We start from the raw sequence: 16925 nt of genomic DNA, 5'->3' as shown, positions 1-16925 counted from the left end.
ATTACAAGCCATATTTAGAGGCCAATTTTTGCCTTACGAACAACCCTTATATACCTCCGCCACTCTGTAACATTGACGGAATCCAGACATTTTTGTGTGCAATGCGCTGATATCGCAATCATCGCAGCTTCTCGGTACAGAACCCATCATTTAAGTTGGTGTCCCTATGGCTTTTTAAATTTACATAGTGCTGACGCTGGTGTAAAAAGGCCTTAAAGATAATCTATAAATTAAAAGTTTACACGTAAAACCTTCTAAAGAAGTCAAACTTTGTGACGGGAACTTGACTTTTACCATTATCTATTGTTTAGGGAAACTATCCACAAAGGGTCTTTTTTAAAAGTTTGGAAGCTTGTGAAAAAAATTACGCCTTTTAAGATCAGAAAAAACTCAAGTTTAAGGTAACATTAATAAAGTAAAGAAGTGGTCAAGAATTTCTTTGTTGTGTTCATTTATTTAAAACCATCTTTAATTTTGATATCAAGTGTAAATTGTACAAAATTATATTAAAATCAAAAATTTTAAGAAATCTGCTATCATCTGTTTAACGTGTAAAGTATATATGTATAACACTTAAAGGATATAAAATCAAACAAAAACTAAAGCGGTCTACTGCCAGGAATAATTCATGGCAACTCCTTTTATATACGATTCAAGATAAAAGATACGAAAGAGTCGAGATGTAAGTTTTAATAACTTAATTTTCCGTATGCGAAAAAGGTCGCGATACGTATGGACTCTGAATCGTACCCATAAAGCCTGTACAACTTGACCAAGACTATTGTAATAACAGCTTAAGTGACCTATTAAATTAACGTGAGTTATATAAGTAGCAATGTGTTACCAACGGACTAACGGCGGTAACGTCTGAAATAGCTATAAAATACATACGATAAAGCGTAAAAAAAATATATGTAATTAAATTCCTCATGAACATCTATAGTTTTAGAATGCTACAAGTGTATATTTTCATTTAAGTCTGCTAGTTTTTTGTAGATCGTACTAAATACGCATTAACCAGCTTGTTATAGTGCGTGCAATTACAGAAAGTCGACAGTGATCCTCCAAAATCTCTCTTGATTCGTCTAAACAATTGTTTTAGTGATCCGCTCTCGGGTTTTACGTAACTGAGACTTTTGCGTTTTATATCATTACGTATATGATTTGCAAATATATAAACTGCTAGTTAGGATGTGGCCAAGATGTCTTTTCTGTACTTGATGGTCACATTATACTTTTCTGAAGTAAATATTAATGTCAAACTCGAGACACTAAGTAAATGTTAAGCATATTTATAAAATGTACACCTCTTCATACGTGAGATTAGAATTTACATATTTATTGAATCCCCGAATCTTCCATAATAATCGATAAATGACAGAGAGGCCTAGCGATTTATCCGCTTTTCCAGAAAAGTATCATTTCAGGTGACCGTAACGGAGAAAAATGTCCTGTCTCACGGAGAAACTGTTTTTGTTACAACAATCAATCATTGTGTACCGAGGTAAGATTTTTACAGATTTCCTGTTGCTACTGAGATATTAAAGATTCATTAGGAGATGAATACTTTGTCACTATGTCTAGACTATTAGTGAAACAAATAATCATGCATTTAAATACAGCTTTTAAAAGTTTAAGTACTTTTATTAAAACGATATAATAAAATTATTTTTTAAATAAATATTGTAAGTATTAAAATGTAAACAATTAATTGAACGTACTTAATAGTAATTAATAAACGGCGTATATACAGGTATATGGTTTGTATACTTTTAAATTATTTTTCAAAAAAGGGACACCTAAGGAAATTTAAGTTCTAAGGTCGATTTTATCTATAGTGTAAATTAATATGCGCTAAGTGAATTCTGGCATTTTTGAATACGTCCCCCTCTTCTGCAATGACTCTTTTGAGCTCCATATAGATTTGTGCAGGTTGCACTGATCGTAGTTGTCTTTTTAAAACAATCTGGACATTTGGAATGTAGTCAGGACTTCGACCTGGCCAATCAAAACGACGAACGGTGCGAGCGTGCATTCCTGTCCATAAATGGAATGTTTTCTTTATCTGAGATTTATTTATAATTCTTAATCGTATCTTCTGTAAAAACTTTTCAGTTAATCGCCATTTGATGGCGCTTAATTAAAAACAACTGTAAATAATAAATTAATTTATGCAAACGGATTTGTAAAAGTCAAAGGTAAACATTTTCAAGTCTTCTTCAAAGAAGTATTTCTGTATAAAATGTTCACTATTTTCTCTTAATAATTGCTTAATTATTACTTCTATTAACTTGAGAAAGAGAAAAGTCTTAAGAAATTTACGTTACGTAATAAATATATTACGCGAAGTTTTATGTTAATAATAAATTTAAATCTATGGCGTTGTGCAAAAACTAATTCAATCCATATTTCAAAGAATACAAATTCCAAAACTCCCAGCAAAGTCCCGATTTAAGCGTCTGATTACACAATATTGGACGCATATATCCCGTTATACATCACCATATAAAGTGGAGGATATTTGTAAAAAAAAAATTGCTTAGCACACTAATTTCATACCAATAATATAATATTTTCATTGAGCATTAAATAAATATTTATGGGATTTTCATATTATTTAGAGATTTGAGCAATACATTACTTATATTTGACTAATGCGTTTACAATTTCCCTACAGATTTAATAATTTATACAAGAGTATTGGCCTAGCGGATTGAGTGTGTTGAGAGACACACGCTCAAGCCCTGATGTCATGTTTTCCTATCACGGCGATGGTCCATTGGAAATCTAAGTGCGCATTTAACACACCCACGTATGGCAAACGAAAATATCGTAAGGTAACCGGCTATAGACCAACCAAAACCTACCAGCCTATTAGGTCCTTACATATGAAATTGGCGTTTTGTATGGGAGGAACAAAAAGTCGAATATTTTCAAATATAATATATTTAATTAATCAAAATATGAACCATTGTTGTCTATGCACTTTTGCCATCTCATAGGTAGTTAATTGATCCCTTTACTAAAAAAAACAGTCGGACGGGAATCAATAAAATCTGTGAAGGTGATTTGGACTACCCCATCAGAGTTAAATTTTTTCCCTTGCAAGAAGTTGTCCAAATTTCGAAAAAAATGGTAATCTGTTGGAACAAGGTCCGGGGAGTACGGAGCATGTCTTAGACATTCCAATTGAAGCTCTTCTAATTTGGTAGCCGTCTGTTGTGCAGTGTATGGTCTAGCGTTGTCGTGAAGTAGCAGTGGCGTGGATCGATTGACCAGCCTAGGTTGTTTAGCAGCTAGATTTTCCATCATGGTTTGCAATTGCTGACAATAGACATCAGCCGTAATAGTCTTGCGAGATTTGAGAAAACTGCAATAAACAATAACGGCACTAGTCCACCAAACGCTTACAAGTAATTTTTTTGGGGTTAATTTTCGGTTGGGGCAGGATTTGCCTGGCTGGCCAGGATCCAACCATTGCGCTGAGCGCTTCAGATTATCGTAAAGAATCCATTATTCATCATAGGTAATGATTCGGTTTAAAATACCTTCATTATTGTGCCGGTTCAGTAATGTGACGCAGCAGTCGACGCGCGTTTGCCGGTTTGCTTCAGTCAATTCGTGAGGTACCCAGCTTTCAAGATTTTTAATCTTCCCAATTTGCTTCAAGTGAATTAAAACAGTTTTATCACTAACACCGCAGCCTGCAGCTAACTCGGACGTGGTTTGCGATGTATCCGCTTCCACAATAGCCTTCAATACTTCATTATCCACTTGGGTCTCAGGCCGTCCACGGGGCTTGTTCTGCAGGTCAAAATTTCCAGAACGAAAACGTTGGAACTAAAAACGAACTGTGTTTTCTTCTGCAACATGACCATGTATGGCATACATCATTCACCCTTCGAGTCGTTTCCGCAGCACTAATGCCACGGCGGAACTCGTACTCGTAAATAATGCGATACTTTAAGTTTTCCATTTTGTAAAATGAGTGACGCAAACAGAGAAAAACAGAAGAAAAAAACAAATAATTGACGGTCATCGAAGCACAAATACATGAGTAAATAGCTGTACAAATTTGAATTTGAAATTCATAACCAAAGAAGAGGTATTTGAGGTCAAAGTGGCCAGCACGACAAAACGCCAATTTCATATGTAAGGACCTAATATTATATCGTCGCTAAATAGTCTACAACAATATAGTATATAATATACGAGAACAAGGGAATACAACGGAAGATTAACACTATGACCAAAAGTGCCACAACTCGTGGCCACCTGAAATTCCATTATCACAACAGTTAAATTTGAACAGAACCTGTGTTTTCGAAATAACCTTATTTTTACCGCTATCCGTATATTTGGCAGAAGTTTAAAACATGGAGATAGTAACTTTTAAACACAACTTAAACTTTTTGAATAGAATCAAATAAACTAGGAACTATGAACAGAACAACAATTTTACTCATTATGCATTATGATAATCGAGATGAGAAATTTTGAAACAAAGATTTAGTTTGGCCAAATAATACAAGATACTTGAATCGAAATTACATTGTTTTGGCTAGGTTAAAGTTATTGTACTAAAAGTGAAGTTTTATATGAATTATTAATTTTAGCTCAACAATATGATGCATACATAGTTGATATAACAATAAATTAATGAATTCCTTAAACTTTCCTTTTAATTCCTTCCTTTGTTTAACTTTTATAGATATTAGATTGTCAATATTTAATTTGTCGACAAAGGCCCCTCCACTAAAAATGGAAACGTAATATATAGTACGTAATAATATTTGTATATTTCAAATAACGTTCATAATGTAAGAAATAAACAGCAATATGAATGCTGGGAAAGCCGTGATAAATGACACTATCAAGTAAGCCGCGAAGTTTATTACCTAAAAAGTGCTCCATCAAAACGCTGCTCAGAATAAAGGGATTTGCCTGGGTACACAAACACCAGCGATAGTTTTAGCGACACGCTGTAAAAGTTACGTGGTACGGGGAGATCAGTATTAATTTCCCATTGAAATTGCTGGTTTCACTCCGCGCCCACGGGATTATATTACAATAACAATATAACGCATTTTTAAATTACTTATAATAGATTGCTTGAATTTGAATTTGCTGTTTATTTTCAGAAGACTATGATTTTTTAGTTGATAAAGATATGATTACACTGTGAACTTAGTACTAAAATATTTACTGGTTGATAAACTTATGATTAACATATATGTAAACTTGCAATAAATATAGAATAGTATAAAAATATTTATAGGGCTCTAATGACTGTAGAGAGAGACACTGCACTTTGGATATCAATGATATAGATCGTATATGTATGAAATTACGAAAATATTGCGATATCATACGCTAAACGAACCGGTGTGGTTGTTCGATTCACACGGTTTACAATCAAATATTTGCTTATAAATCTGCACGCGTTATAATCGAAACTTATACCTAAAATAATAACAGAAATCACAGCTTTTATTGCCAATAATTCATCAAAGCGATTACTACTCTATATTTCATCCTCTGTAACGAGAACTTTTTGCAACTAAATATCACTTATGAACATTTATAACAATGTCAGTAAAATTAAACTTGAATACTGATATTTTTTGATCGAGCCTATACTAATTTAATATATAACAAAATTGTCACCAGTCAAGCAGTCCATCCTGCGTTATATACATTATATATAGTCTATTATCATATTCAATCGTGTTTCATGTCATGAATAAATGCGCCTCTATTACTGGTGCGTCGAACAGCAAAATTTTAGTAATATATTCCAGTCTAAGTTTAATGTGGAATCCGGATCCAAAAGACAATGCAATTATGTCTAGTCAGATTCAACCCAATATTAGGTAGATACAGTATGTCAGAGATTATGCAGCATCCTATCTAGGTTAATCACACCCACTGACTTTGTGCTCTACTCTGAATTTATTGGAAAATTACTGGAGCATAATTTCGATAATATCATCGAAAAATTGTAGTTTGATTTTCAGAAAGTGTGGCTCTCCACAAGATCGCGAATAAACAGGTCAACACAGAAACAATTACGTTTCGAAATTACTTTATTCATAAATAATTCTGTAATACGTGAACTTGTTGGCCCAAATAATTATTCACGTTTTTTTTTTAAATAGGTACTTATTTTTATGTTGAATTTTATACCAATATGAAATATATTTCAGTAAATAGCTGCCCCAAGAGCCTTAGCAGGACTTTATTATATGACTGGTCCTTTACTCCAAGATTTATCAACAACATAAATAATCGATTAATTTCAAAGATTAAGCTGATATTTACTAAAATATATACTTGTTTAAACCGACTTTGTATAAACTTAAATAATTTTAGTAAAATAAACCTGGTTTGAAATTGTCGTGAAGTACTTAAATGTCTAACATAAAACGTAGTCCACTAATTCAGAATGTTATTTTTCACCTTTAAACTATGGTGCTCTATACATTTTTAAATTTGAGTAATTTTGGGTGGCCATAATATTATTCCGGCAATAAAAATATAAAACTCTCCGTAATTTTAATGGCCGAGGTAATAGTGAATAACTCTCATACCCAGGTTTGATTATAGGTTGCAAAGCTATACTATAACAAAATACTGTAGACACATAGACCTATTAAAAAGCATTTAACCGGAGAAATAATTAAATTATTCATATAGGTTTACAGAACATAGTAAGGGTATGTAGTAGAAAATACATTACGATATTAAAGTAGCTTGGTTCAAACCCGGTGGATCTTAGTTTCAGAAAACTTGGAGCAGTTTGCTCTATATGGAAATAATGCGAAAACTTGCGAGTAGAATATATGTCGGACTTTGTGTAAGAATTATTTCTACCTGTATTTAAACATAGATGTGAATTAGTCAAAAAAGATATAAACTAATTTATATAAGTGTAAACATTTACATGACTAAATATTTTATTTCACAATCATGACTTATTTCAAATTAATCAATGTATTTTGACATACAATGTACGATACATTACTAATCAATACTTAAAGCTATTATTACTGTTCACTCTTATATACACTATGTAAATGATTTCATAAACTAAATTGCTATTTTATTTCAATGTCAATGAAATAAAAAATTTAAGAAACTTAGGAACACGTTATTATTTCACTAATTTAAGAAAGCTCAGCTGAGCGTAGGATTTAAATTTTTGTAAACATGTTTGTTTCAAGATTAGTTACGCGTTTGACCCACTTCTTTTTATTGCTTGGATCTTTTTGTTCGCCCTAATCCGAGGGATGGCTTTGAAGTTTAAGACGCCCTTTATTCAGGCCCGCTCTCGTCTTAATGACGATGCGAATGACATATTGTATAATACACGTTCAGCTACTACGGAATATTATACGAACGTAGATAGAAAAAAAAAACGTTTGCGCTACAAACCTGGGTATTGGTTTTAAATTTCTGTATGGGTATCCTCAATTTTTTTGCTTTTTTTCCTATATCACGGCCTACAAAGTCAGGGTTAACAGACGTCCGCCTATTCTGTTGGCTAACACTGGTCTTCTGGTTGGTTTATGTTAAATTTAAAGAAAAAATATTATTACATAATGAAAGTAACATTAAGACAATGCACTTGACTAAACACGTATAAATATCAATTTATACATTTGATATTTTGATAGAAATCATTCGCTATGAAACATATAAATTACGCCTATCAAAGGATTTGAGTGTAGTCAAAAAAAGAAAGATGAAGAAACAAATAACATCGTTTGTAAAACTTGTTTCTAGATTAGATAGTAAACTTCAGTAACAGCTCCTTCCGCTTTACCGTATTCGTTTTCGAAGAGCGATTCGAATCGTCGACGACCAGTCTATCCGTGCAGCTTGATCCCTTGGCGTTGCGTAGAGATGTGAGGTATCTCTGCATCTTCTACCGCATTTACTATGGAGAGGAGTTGTATGTGTGATGTTCAGAGGAGTTGTTCGTTCTAATACCTGCAGCTGAGTTTCAGTTCCGATACTGCTATCAAGGCAGAATACAAAATACCATCCGCATCACCTCGACATCAGTTGTTCCACAACTGAGCGTTTTCTAAGGTAGTTTTTGCTGCGCACCACTGCTATGTGGAACCAGCTGCCCACTGATGTATTTCCAAACCAATTCGACGTAGGGTCCTTCAAGAAGAGAGCGTGCCAATTCTTGAAAGGCCAGCAACGCACGTGTGAGCCTTCTGACAATGTGAGAGTGAATCAAGTGAGCATACAGCCCGTTTGCAAGCAAAACGTAATAGGTAATAGTGCAATTATTGTCAATAAACCACTGATTCTATATTTGAAATTATTTATTTGTTACCACATATAAAATAAACATGCTGTCAGATATAATCCGAGATATGACACTTTTTTATTTTACGGGACGTTTATAAAATGATATTCAGTCAATCCTAAGCTCGGGAATCCGAAAATAACATGTGATAATACCTAGATATTCCCGAACGAAGACTGGAAGATAAAAGGCTGCGCTGGAAAAGCTTTCTCGAAGTACCACAAATTTTAAACATCTTTAGCAGTGCACGAAATATTGGCTTTTATTCCCTGGCTGGAATGGCACATTTTCACCTCATAGATTGTAGCCCCAGAATTTCGTCATGTAATTGGACTGAGGCAGTTACGGGTGTTTATTTAACTGTCACAATTTCGAGAACTGTTTTAAGATACGTTTTGTGTATTGATTGCGTTCATTTGTGTTTCAATTGAAAGTTTTGCTCGCAGACTTTGGTTAATTTTGGTAGATGTAGATTTTTGTTGATGCGGATTGAATTTATGATTTAGAATTCTGTTTATTCAGCTTCTGTGTTGTATCTTATTATCCAATCAAATAAATCAATGCCGCTACAACCTCTTTTGGTCTGGGCCTCAGATTTCTGTTCATGATCATTTGTTAATCTAATAGGCAAGTAGGTGATCAGCCTTCTGTGCCTGACGCACGCCGTCGACTTTTTGGGTTTAAGGCAAGCCGGTTTCCTAACGATATTTTCCTTCACCATTCGAGCGAATGTTAAATGCGCATATAGAAAGAAAGTCCATTGGTGCACAGCTGGGGATTGAACCTACGACTTCAGGAATGAGAGTCGCATGCTGAAACCACCAGGCCAACACTGCTCATCCATATAAAATAGATACTTAAATAGCGAGTGAGATCAGTGGTTTGAAGGAATTTCAAGCTTCTTTGTATTATCAGTTTGTTTTCATTTGTGGTTTAAGTTTTTAAAATGTTGCAATAAAAAACGATAAGCGAGACCATACTGGAGTAGTTACAATTAAGTTTTCAACGTATGTGTATTTATTAAGTTTTCCCATTAAGTAATCAAATAATATATATATACAGAGACCGTATACCTCCAGTTTTTGTGACGAAATTAAACAATGCGTTCCCAACTGTACGTAAGCTAACAAAACTCGACAACACGAGGACGCTTGGAAAAGATTTTTTCCTCTATTTGCGCTCCGCTTTACCAAACGTCGTTACTCTGATTTCACTTGCTAATCCGTCTGGTCGAAATCCTTATTCTACCGCATTTTCCGACTATTTTTTGCTGAACGTAAAATATGCGAGAGTAATTGCATAAACGCGGCGTAAAAATGCAAGAATGATCTCTAGGTTTCGACATAAAACTGTTTTAGTGCTGTACAAATATTTTTATTTTCGCTCTGGTTTTGACATTAACTGTTTTACTGTTTTGATTCATGTGCCCGTAGCAGATTATTTTTCAGATTTTTTTTAATTTCATTACAAATTAAGACCAAATACAATGAGATTATTGTTAAAATTATTTTTGATTTACGTTGGAATAACTAATTTTATATGTTTTATTTAGACTAATAAACACAAACAATATATGAAAATACACTACAACTTCAGTTTAAGATGTTAAAAAAAAATTCCATAAAAGGTAATTTTAGGTATATTTTTGATTTTTAACTATTTGATTTTGATGACAAAATAAAATGCCAACGCAAGAGAATTAATATTTTAATGTTTTGGTCTAAAGGCCTGTCCAATAAGCCAGTTCACGGTCGGATGCACGGCGAACTCGTTATGAGAAAAATTAAATTTTAATCCGCGGTTCCCTGAAACATTTTCAAGTGTACAATTTACCAAAGCATTCATTAAAATTAACTACGTAATACCTAGACCACCTAAAAGCATATATACCTATATAAATGTATAAATTAGGTTTTTGCTAATTACCATTGTTCCCCAACAACAACCGATGTTGTTTTTATTGGTAAAGTTATAAATATATATTGATATAAACTAAAGAAAATTCGAATATCATTTATTCCAGTACAAATCAGTATACTTATGAACGGCTAAAACATCGAATGTCTAGAAATTAACATTTACTGCTAGTTCTCGGAATAACGCATAAAGCTGGTAGGAAACTCCAACACTTCTTTTAATCGCAAAATATTTTTTACGAGAAGATACACCTTGCTCCTTGTCATGAAATAACTCACGAATTAAATGAAGAAAATTGTAAATAAATAAGAAAACGTTTAGTCTCCACAAGCACCGGGCGTACCTAAATATATACACACGTAGAACGCAGTATATCATGGTGGATCCTTGAATCGATAGATACTGATGACTTCATTATCAATAGGATGATGATACCATAATGGTATTCAGATATTTTATTTTTATGTTTGGTAAAATTTTAGTGTTTCCTCCTGCTTCGATCGAATAAGCATTATTATTATTTGATTATTTTTTAACTTTCCGTTTTAAAAATTCTGAACCTGCCTTATAATAAGAAATAACTCTAAATGACTACAACATTTTCAAAGTTTTTTGGGTATTGATCTACGCAGTAATACATACTAAAAATATGAATACAAATTTATCACACTGTTTTCGAGTGCTTTCCACCAGTCATACTCAGCGAGGTACTTGCAATCACGGCAAATCTTCCGCAATCATGGTCGGAATAAATTAAATTTTATATCCGTTAAAAAACATTCCAAAAATAAACAGCTATTTAAAGAAAACACTTTTTTAACGGATTGATGCTATGTATTATTATGGTAATTATAAACTTATAATTACCATAATTTAACATACTTTTAAATTTTTCCCCACGTTTTGCGTGCTTTACAGCGTGCGTTGTCACGGTAACTAAAGACAAAAGGTGTTGAATGTCAAAAAGTATCACAGATAAGTATTCTTGAAATGTGCAAAAGTTATGTTAATAAAAGACAATAGTATAAACAGCTATGTTTAATTTTGATAGTTAGTTTTTAAATAATGGTCAGACAGCAAAGTTAACTAAGACAGTATTATAAAATGTGTACTTCATGTAGAATAATATTTGTTACCGTGATTATAATTTTATCATTAGAGAGTGTTACATTGTATTTTAAATGCAAAGTATGGTTAAAAATACAATAGTTCGCGTGATAACAATTACGACGTGCTTTAAATATTTTGTAGAACGTACACATAAAGTAACAACGCTTTATGAATTAAATATCTTAAATGAAAAGTTTACGATAGAAGAAATGCGTTTTGCATTGAAATCTGTTAATTTATAATAGGATGAGGGTAGGGACAAAACGATAGACACGGGCGGTGATTGCCGTGTATTGGACGTGTTTGAGACATAAATTGTGTCTTGTGTGATATACAATTTTGGATTATTTCGGTTATCTGTGTTGTGGGGTATGTTTTTTTTATTATTATTTTAAGGTTTAGTTTTATTTTTTTGTGAAGCTATCTGAAATGTTTTCTTTTTTTAGCTTTGGTAAAAGCCCTCAAATTAGATGTTCATTATTGAATAATTTGTTTATGTGTTAAACATAACCACATATTATAGGTTTGGTGGGATAAACCAAAATCCTCCTGGCGCCCACAGTTATGTATTTATTAATATTACTAATATATTTTAATATTGTATTTTGCTAGCTTACTTGTTTGAAGTTACTTTTATAAATATCCTGATATGTGCCAATTTGTTTTATATAATGTTAAAACCCATAACAAATTAATAAACATTATCTTACAATATCATACACAATTAAAATGTTACGCCTCCATACCTTATATATCTCATAGCGTATCCCGGAAATCATAGGTTCAAATTCTGGCTTATAAATTGTTTAGGTTGAGTTACAAGTTTAACTCAAAAATGTATTGGTTCGTTATTGGTGAGGCTTAAAACGAATTGGAGATATAGTTAAATACATATAATATAAGAGAAATAATTGAGATCTATTAGGTAGAAGTTATACATTTTTCTTTCATATTTACTTACAACACAACGGCTTTTAATTTAAACAATTATTGGATAAAGGACTAAAAAAAGATTTAAAATTTTATAATTCTATCGGTAACTAGGGATTTAGATACAAATCTAAGCATCTTTATATACACTTGTATAGAAACAGAAAGATCACAGACAGTATAAATAGGTCAAACTTCTATAAACATGGTTTTATTGTACTTGGCCGTCGTCCCAATCCCCGCCAGTATGGTAATGAACTACTACTACTAACTTTTTATATCTTTGGCATCAACTTGTATTAAGTTATTCTGATCTCTACATACACATCACAATTCATTACCGCCACTTCCTAGTTTTAAATTTTCAGATATTAGAGATTTATAATATAACCTATAGAACTTAAAACAGTATTTTATCTTTACCCCTGATATTTAAATTAAGAATGTCGAAACGATTCTATGACGCATATGGTGACAATCGTTGCTAAGACAATCAATGTTTTGATTTTCATTATGGTACATGTCAAAGGTTAATCCTACGAAGTTAGTATCCCTAAATAATTTCCATTTCTATTTTTACTACGAAACAATTTCTAGTCATGCTATTTGGCATATTCAATATAAGTACATATGTTTTGTTACAACAGACGTATTTAAAACGTGCAGTCACGTAACTTTTATTCTATATTTGCTCGGTATATCAGGTTTCATCTTATTCATTTATATAATTATAAGTGATTACTTATATGATATTTATAAATAATTTGTATGTTATCTGAAGCAAAACACTTAGACCACACAGAAAGCCAAAACAGATTACATAGATGAACAATATACATAAATGGACAAAACTATATTTAAATTTATATGACACTATTCGGGGTTTCTGTTGCCATTACCAGCCATTAATTAGATATCAAGAATCACTAAAATCGGTAAAGATTCAATGTCAATAGTAGGCCATAGATCCCTACTACGCTCCGCATTCTATTGTTCGATATGCCCGCTGGTTTTATTGTACCCAGTAGTATGTACGCCTTGCATATGAAGTTGCACCCCATGGACCAAGCTCCCTCTGGCAGTAAATCACAATAAGTTAATTATATATGAATGTTATAAATCTAAAAGTATTTTTGCTATTCGTAATTTCTATAGTAAAATACGTCGGTCAATCAACCAGCGTTTAATTACTGAGAAATAAATATGTCACCAAGTACATTTCGCTGTCTGCTTCCTTGATCATTAGAGGTAAGTACGTAAATACCCATGTCGATTTTAGGCTATGTGACATAGTAGCCAATAATGAACTACATACGTTTACGGGAGAATTTTCCTCACAACGAAGACTGAAAACATTCATTCATTGTTCACGCTGTTTACGCTAATAATAAATACAGAATAAATATTGATTGGTTATTACGACTCATACGCTTAACTATTTAACAGTTTAGTTTAGTTTGGGTTTGTTAGTTTTAAACTCAAGTATGTAAAATCAACTGACAAAACTAGGCAAAATGTTTGTCAATACTAGTATCAACATCCTTCATTCAAGCTTTATAGTGACAAACTATTCAAGTTAAACATTCAAGAGACTAATTTCCGAGTCAGCTATAAACTTCCCTTCAATTGTTGCCAAGTTGTCTCATACATCAGTCCCTGTATCTAAGGGGTTGTAAAAATATTTCTCCCTACTGAGGGACTTCCCCTGACCCTTTTAACCAACTTCTAGGGATGATGATTACTTGAGTAATTGTTATAGGTCTGCGGTGCGAGGTCTAGAAATGTCTACGACATTTTGGTTCCGGGTTTTATTATATTTTCTGCGAATGGAATATTTAAGGGGTTCTATTCTATTCTAGAATGTATTTAAGATATTAATGTAATATTGTAAAAAAAATATAAAACACATAAGGTCGTGAACTTCAAAAAGTATTTTAGAAAAACCTTAAACAGCCAGGAAATAAGAAAGTATGTCAATGAGTTTAAAAACTTTGACAAGCTTCGTAATATTTCAGTGAATGCGAAGTTATGCCGATGCGAGTTATTCTATAACCCTCTGCTACAAGAAATATTACAAAAATATTAACATTAGAAGAGCAATAAAAACAAACTCCCCGTTCAAGTAAAATCATTGCGATAAAGTATTTGAAAAAACAAATAAAAGTTATCGTAGCGACTCGTAAGCACTGCGTACATTGTTCTTTTCATTAGCGCCTGCTAACTTCATTCAATTAGTAACTAACTTCGAGTAACGACTGACTTTTCTATTATTTTACGACCCAACTTTTATGGGCCCTCGGATTAAACAACTTTTAGTACCGTGAAGCATAACAAAATTTAAAATCTATTTTCAAACAGAAGAACTAGTTTGAAATTAGTACTATATTTGATTTTTGCATTACCAATATCATCTACGTAATGGTTTTGACATGAGTAATGGTAAAGTTTTTGAGATAGGAGAATGCTTTAAATTACAAAACTAATATACAAATTCATTATTAGCGCTAAGTATGACACAGAGACATACTATCGTATACGTATATTTACGGAGTGTGACCAGGCCTCAGATAGCATGTTTTATTAATAACTTTAGTAGATTTTCAGCATGTTGTGTTATCCGTCACCGATTACTAAGATATGCTGGTTTAAATACGACTTTGACGATCATTTACCGAACAAGTATTTATTGCACATTGAAGCGTGCGACCTGAAACTTTCAAATCGCCAGTCTTTGGCTTTAGTCTACTATACAAGAACTACATAATTGTTCATTTATAGTGTAATGTATAATAATTAAAGTGAGTTGCGACGCCAAGGCCGTACAGTCACAGTAAAGGGTACATACAGTGTTTCTTTACTCTTGTAAGCGAATATGGAACTGTTTAGAACAATTCATTTAGATCAATGTAATGTAATTATTCCCTATTACTGAATCTAAATTAGTGTACCTAACACTAATTTAGATTCAGTAAATCTAGATGTAGACTTATATTATTCTAAACACTGTTGATAAACGCAAGCCAAAAATCAGAGCTAAATGAAAGCACAGCTGCTTTGGTGTTAAGCTAAATCTCGTAAATATGCGAATTGCTCAAGTGAGTCATAATAAATGCACGCTTATATAACAAAGAGACTACACAGGTTATTCATATACAAGATATATACAGATATCAGTATTTCACTTTGTACGTCGAGGGCTTTGTAAAATGGTTTTTTTTCAGAAAAGTGTTGGTGAGAATTAAAGAGGTGCTATCGTTAGATAAATGACATATGCCAAACAATATGTTTTGGCTAATTTGGAACCAGCCATAGAAACCAACTTAAAACCATTTATTATGTTAATGATTTTAATAAAGGTTTCATTACTTGATATATGATACGCAACATATATCAATAAATTTTTCATATCAATATTTTTACCTACTATGTAAAGGTTCACTTGTAGTTTATATTTATATAATATTATATAGCATATAATCTGCTATAAATAGGTACCGGCTAGTACCATACACGCTTGAATAACTTAATGCCGGAAATCGCCTTAATTGCCGTATCCTCTTTCCATGTAATATCCAGTAAAGCATGTAGTATCCAGCAAATGATTTTACGTTATGCCTCAATTTACCTAAATATTTTTCAATATGCGGTTTTAATTATATCTTTTCAGAGGTAAGATGAGTATCTTAGATTAATTTAGTTTTTTAGAATTATAATACAAAAATAAAGTTTCAAAAAAATATAACGTAACTTGTGATATTTTTATTCAATATTATAGAAGGAATCGTGAGTTTCATATACGAAATTGACGAAACGAGAATCATCAAATATAATATTAACCAATCCTGAACATTCAATCCATGCCATAACATAATGTAATTCCCCATGGCACCACGCGGCGTGAGTCTGTCACAGATCAAAGCTTATACTGTACGTCCACCTACTCAATACATTACCAACATATAATACACAAAACTTGAGTGGGTAATAAATCTAACAATACTTTTGGCACCATTATTAACTAGATTTATAAGATCGCAACACATTAATAAAACAACTTACGTGCTACGCATAGCCCGAAAATATCCACTCACACACACACACTATAACACACACAATAGGAATAAATTCAGGAGCATGTTTGGCGGAAAATCCAGGGAAAGTCGCGGAAAACGTGGCTCAAGTGTCGGCTGCTGAGTTCGACTGGCGTGCAAGCGGTCCGGGGTGGCGGGGCTGTGGGGAGGTAACACGCGCAAGCGAACTGTTCTCACAACTTTATTTTTCTCTCCTATTGCCCACTTATCTTTGCCGATGCAGTGCAAAAGCGCAATTAAACCGTCTCAATGAATACATTGAAATTACAATATCTTCTAATGAGTTTTTAATAGTTTAATGGTTCAATATTGAACTATATAGGATTTATGTTTCCACTTATAGTTTTCAGCTTCCAATTCTTTATAACAAAGTTGCACCCACAAATATTGTTTTTTTTTTTGTAGTTAGCTCTTATACTTTAAAAGTAAACAATCATTATGATTTGATCTTCAAAGATTTTCTCTATAAATAAGCAAAACCTTCGTTGTCTACCTAAATAAAAAGAATTCCAACTTAATTGGAATAATGCCTACAGAGCTCTTGTGATTATGGA

At 32.6% G+C, this 16925-nt stretch overlaps 1 protein-coding gene across 1 annotated transcript in view; it reads right to left on the bottom strand.

Moving 5' to 3' along the window:
• LOC123720677 overlaps window positions 1-16460 on the bottom strand; it is a 44520-nt gene extending 28060 nt beyond the window's left edge. The window contains exon 1 of the mRNA XM_045677382.1: window positions 16340-16460. The gene's annotated coding sequence lies outside the window, so the exon portion shown is untranslated. The remainder of the gene's footprint in view (window positions 1-16339) is intronic.
• Window positions 16461-16925: the final 465 nt, after the last annotated feature.

Source organism: Pieris brassicae, chromosome 2 (assembly GCF_905147105.1).
Source record: "Pieris brassicae chromosome 2, ilPieBrab1.1, whole genome shotgun sequence".
Classification (NCBI taxonomy): domain Eukaryota; kingdom Metazoa; phylum Arthropoda; class Insecta; order Lepidoptera; family Pieridae; genus Pieris; species Pieris brassicae.
The sequence above is the reverse complement of the archived record's forward strand: the minus strand, read 5'-3'. Positions and strand labels throughout refer to the sequence as shown.